Source organism: Carassius gibelio, chromosome A1 (genome assembly GCF_023724105.1).
Source record: "Carassius gibelio isolate Cgi1373 ecotype wild population from Czech Republic chromosome A1, carGib1.2-hapl.c, whole genome shotgun sequence".
NCBI lineage: Eukaryota > Metazoa > Chordata > Actinopteri > Cypriniformes > Cyprinidae > Carassius > Carassius gibelio.
The window spans coordinates 38,513,058-38,519,057 of record NC_068371.1 but is presented as its reverse complement, the minus strand read 5'-3'; positions in this window follow the sequence as shown (position 1 = coordinate 38,519,057).

Below are 6,000 nucleotides of genomic sequence, written 5' to 3'. Positions count from 1 at the left end.
CATAGCTGCTGATCCAACAAAGTAAAATTAGTTTAACCCAAGCTAATGAATAAAAATGCAACTTTGAACAGATGCAACTACACTCACAATTAAAAAGATACATTATTCGAATGCTTGGCGAAAGAGATGTGTTTTTAATCTAGATTTAAACAGAGAGAGTGTGTCTGAACCCCGAACATTATCAGGAAGGCTATTCCAGAGTTTGGGAGCCAAATGTGAGAAAGCTCTACCTCCTTTAGTGGACTTTGCTATCCTAGGAACGACCAAAAGTCCAGCGTTTTGTGACCTTAGGGTGCGTGATGGATTGTGACGTGGTAGAAGGCTAGTTAGGTACGCTGGAGCTAAACCATTTAGGGCCTTATAGGTAAGTAATGATAATTTGTAACTGATACAGAACTTAATAGGTAGCCAGTGCAGAGACTGTAAAATTGGGGTAATATGATCAGATTTTCTTGACCTGGTAAGGACTCTAGCTGCTGCATTTTGGACTACCTGTAGCTTGTTTATTGAAGAAGCAGGACAACCACCTAGAAGTGCGTTACAATAGTCCAGTCAAGACGTCATGAATGCATGAACTAGCTTTTCTGCATCAGAAACAGATAACATGTTTCGTAGCTTGGCAATGTTTCTAAGATGGAAGAATGCAGTTTTTGTAACATTGAAAATATGATTTTCAAAAGACAAGTTGGTGTCTAATATAACACCCAGATTTCTGACTGTAGAGGAAGTAACAGTACATCCGTCTAGTTGCAGATTGTAATCTACAAGATTCTGTGTAGTGTTTTTTGGTCCAATAATTAGTATCTCTGTCTTATCCGAATTTAATTGGAGAAAATTGTGTGTCATCCAATCTTTTACATTTTTAACACACTCTGTTAGCTTAGATAATTGGGAAGTTTCATCTGGTCTCGTTGAGATATATAGCTGAGTATCATCAGCATAACAGTGGAAGCTAATTCCGTATTTTCTAATAATATTACCAAGGGGCAACATATATATTGAAAATAGAAGGGGACCTAGGACGGATCCTTGTGGCACTCCATATTTTACTGATGATAAATGAGATGACTCCCCATTTAAGTAAACAAAATGGTAGCGATCGGACAGGTAGGATCTAAACCATCTTAGAGCCTGCCCTTGAATACCTGTATAGTTTTATAATCGATCTATGAGTATGTCATGATCTATGGTGTCGAACGCAGCACTAAGATCAAGTAAGACTAGAAATGAGATGCAGCCTTGGTCTGACGCAAGGAGCAGGTCATTTGTAATTTTAACGTTTCACGGTTTTAGAGTCACGGTTTCGGTATGGTTCGGTATGTGCTGCTTATGGAGAAACTATACTTAAAAAAATAAAGTTTGCACGCTTTGGGTGAGCGCATGCACAATTCCTTTGCTTCGCATCCTTTGGTTCTTAAATGTTTAAACTGACAAAGCTTAAATGAGTTTAGTTTAAACACAGATATCAACGTGTGCTGTTCAGGTCTCATCTGTGCGCGCGTGCTATCAGCACCCGGGTGATGACGGAATACATGACTGCTTATATTCCAGCATAAGGCATTCACATTGAACAAGAGTTAAAGGTTTGTCCACGGTTTTTTATGTCTGGGAATCCAGAATACAGATGCATCAACAGAAATATATATTAGCTGAACCCTGTTTGTTTTATGAGCTAACGGATTTAAGTTGAACCGCGGTCCCCGAACGGTGCGTTTTTTTTCAGTGAACCATGCCATCCCTAGTACAAACCAAGCACAAAACAGACAAAAATGCATGTAATATGTTTACATAAAAAGTCCAGGTATGCAAATAATCTCAACGTATCCAAAAAAAAATATGTTCCTTGAACATATTTGAAATGTTTTTTTATTATGCTTACTGAAGAACGTTTGTTCAACAGCTGAATGTGGAGCGCAGTGTCTGAACCCCCTGAGTTGTTCTGAAATCACTCGAACCACATCCTCAAAGGGCTTACTGATTTAATAAAATGCTTACTAAATATACAGTACAGGTCAAGTTTTCATAAATACACAGCAACAAAATGTAACAATTTATTAATAACAAAACAGTTTTTCACCAAACTGCATTGGTTTTCAGCAATGTTTAGCAGAACATAATTAATGTAATGTAATGAGGTCACAGGTGTTTTAATGGAGTTTACAACCGCTTTAAACGTGGCTCAGCCAAACATAATAAAGGGGCTTATAAAATTTACTACAGTTAATGCAATCAGTCCGTCTGTCTATCTATCTATCTATCTATCTATCTATCTATCTATCTATCTATCTATCTATCTATCTATCTATCTATCTATCTATCTATCTATGTGGATGGATCAGTGATTGCCATATAACAGAACGTGGAGAGCCAAATGTGTATCAAAGCTGAAATCTTGTGTTTGTGGCCACTACTTTGTTAATAGGTTGTGTGTTTGTTTTTCTGTACATTTTAATAAGTCAGTTTGCATGAGAAAATGGAAAGCTGTTTTTGATTACAAACACACAGACACAGAACACACACTTGACCTACTAACCCTACACACTCGCATGACGTCACCGTTGTCAGAGATTCCCATATTGGGTGTTTACACAGAAACGATAACGGTGGCATTTTCAAAAACTTGCACTTTGAAACCCATTTTCAAATATATGCGTTATACACACACACACACACACAAAACTGAGTTCAAACTGTGTGACTGCAATGAAAAAAACTTATATAATACCATTAGTAAATCAGAAATTGCAAACAATATTCAGCTTTATTCATGTCATTGTTATATCCAAAAATTGCACTTTAAAGCAAAACTATATATAAACAAATCCTATAAACTTTGTGTCCCAGTTCGGTTTGGCTCTCAGCACAGATGCAGGACACAGATCACAGACCTTACTGTTATTATACACACACACACACACACACACACACACAGTTGGACTGACACATTCATACATTCCCATTTGCCCTCATGAGAGTCTGACACAACACACACCAATCACAGAGTGGATGTGCCAGATTCAGAGTGTTTCTGATCGTTTTGATTGGGTGGAGGTTCAGTCTCTGGAGAGGACGCTTGAGGAGCTCTTGGCTTCAAGGTTTGGTTGCATATTACTCAATAAAAATAACTGAGAACTGTCCTCTTCATTTTGTTTAATTTGCTCTCACTGATATGTTATTTAAGTTTTCACTCAATCTAAAATGCTCTTTCTTAGTGGTCCACCCTGCAAGGTTCAGTCACTATACCCATTTACTGTAAATGAATTAGTGCTATCAAAATATGGATCACTGTGTCTTTTTCACTTCCAACATCACCTAGACGTGCCATTTTTTTGTCAGGAAGAATCCAGATCTGGACGAGATTTGAAAAATGTAAATGGATTTGTCTGTTAAAAGCATATCTGTTATCAATCACATACAGCATAAAATTCATAAATCCACAAACACAGTTCACCTGAAAATTACAATTCCTCTCAGCTTTTAATTACCATATTTGATAAGCTCTACTTTTGTGCATTGATCAATGTTTATATGTCAGTAAAAACAATCAAATCCATTCATCATAAAAATCAACCGTCTCTCTTCAGCTAACCTGCTCAATTTACAGCCTTATGGATTACTTTTACAATGATTTTTGATACGTTTTGAAGCTTGAACATGTTGACTGAATAGACTTTCAATGGACAGACAAAAATAATGAGAGAATATTAAAAATATTTTTGTTTGTGTTCAGAAGACGAACAAAAGTCTTATAAGGTTGAAATGACATAACAGTGAGTAAATGATGACATCATTTTAATTTCTGATTTCAAATTTTTTAATTTCTATCATGTTTTGTTTAATTACCAAACTAATCCTTTATAACAAATTGATTTGAATGATTAAATGCAATTTTTTTTAAACAACAAAAAAACATTTATATACTTTTAAACCACAAATGCTCATCTTGCACTGAGGAAAGGTCACGCGTGATGTAGGCAGGAGAACCATCCCAGCATTTACAAAGCGGACATGCAAAGTTGTTGGAGAAGTTGGTGGAGAAAATGAGATGGGAGTTTTTCACCCCACTTTTCTGAACCGGAGTAAAGAGATGAAGAGTTGACCTCACGTGACCTTTTCAACCTGATTACCTGAAAGATTTTTTTTTTTAGGAAATGACAAATAGTTTTGCTAGATGAGACCCTTATTCCTTGGCTGGGATATCATGTAGAAGCTGCAATTTGGACCTTCAGCCGATTGATTCCCATTGAAGTCTATTATATGAAGAATAATCCTGGAATATTTTCCTTAAAAACCCTAACTTCTTTTCGAATGAAGAAAGACATGAACATCTTGGATGACATGAGCGTGAGAAAATTATGCTATCAGGAAATATTTATTCTGGAAGTGAACTAATCCTTTAAACTAGGCCTACAAACAACCACACAAAGTTCATTTCGAAGACTTATAGTAAGTGAGTCAATTCAGTGAATGAATCATTAGACTGTTTTTTTTTAAAGGGGGGGTGAAATGCTCGTTTTCACTCAATATCCTGTTAATCTTGAGTACCTATAGAGTAGTACTGCATCCTTCATAACTCCAAAAAGTCTTTAGTTTTATTATATTCATAAGAGAAAGATAGTCTGTACCGATTTTTCCCGGAAAAACACGACCGGCCGGAGGCGTGGCGTGTGGGCGGAGCTAAAGAATCACGAGCGCCAGTAGGCTTTTGCGTTGAGAGCATGTGGAAGCTGTGACATTACCGTGAGGGAAAAAACATCATCCCAAACAAACCATGGCTAACAGTCAGATTCATCCGTTTATTTATGATCCAGAATCAGATCCCGAGGCTGAAACTGAACGAGAGCAGCAGCAGCAACGACTCGCTCCGAGCGGGGCTCGAACCCGGGTCTCCGGCATGGGAGGGGACGCACTAACAAGGAGGCAGATATTTGAAGCAGTTTTACTCACCGCCTGCGGTTCCAACACACGATCGTGACCCTTTTTCGTTGGGATTGCATTATCCTTAAGAAATAAACGATGTGCAAATCCGTCGTCAAACTGGGCCTTGTTTGTAAAACAAGCATCTTCGAAATGCAGGGAACAAACACAAACACTTGCACAACTCCGTTGATGCTCTGTAAAAATAAACTCCATCCACTGGTCCCTTAATGCTGTTTTTTTTTTTGGTAATCTGTGCAGGGTTGTCTTGCCCTGGCAACCAAAAACACACTTCTTTTGTGACTTTTCGCGACGCTCTCGCTCCGATCAGTGAATGTCTGTGCTCTCATTGCTCTGCTATACGGGAGCGCGCGCTCTTCCGGCAGAAGTGCCTTAAGACCCATATAAGGAAATTCCGCTCCATCTAACGTCACACAGAGCCATACTCGAAAAAAACTTTCCAAAACTTGTGACAAACCGGAAGGAGTATTTTTGGAACAGAAATACTCCTTCAAACATACAACTTAATTTTTGAAACTTTGTCCACATGGGAATCCAACTCTTTAACAGTGTAAAAAACTCAGTATGCATGAAATAGCATTCGTTTCTCATTTTGTTTTCCACAAACAACAGAAAGCTACATGGGTTTGGAGCGACATGAGGCTACGTAAATGATGAAATATTTAGTCTTCATGTGTTTCTCCAGGCGACAAGGTTTCCCGCGGTTTCTCTGTGGTGTAAACAGATCTGCAGTGATGATGCCCAAGGCACAGGCTTCAGCTACAAACACTAATGATGCTCTTTACAAAAGCTAGCAGTTTTACACACACAGAGAGAAGAGAGTTCAGAAAGACTTGATTCTAGTCAGTTTCCTTCGAAACCACGATTCTTCCACCTTCACACACACACAAACACAGGCGTTTAGAAATGTCTGACCACATGATCACGGCTTGTAATATGTCACAGCCTGTGGTTATCATCTTGTTTTATGCACTCGCGATTGTGTTTTGTGTTTATGTGCGCCTGAGAGAAAAGCAAAAACGAGTGTAGAGAGCACAAAAGCAGAGCTATATTGAGGCCGAC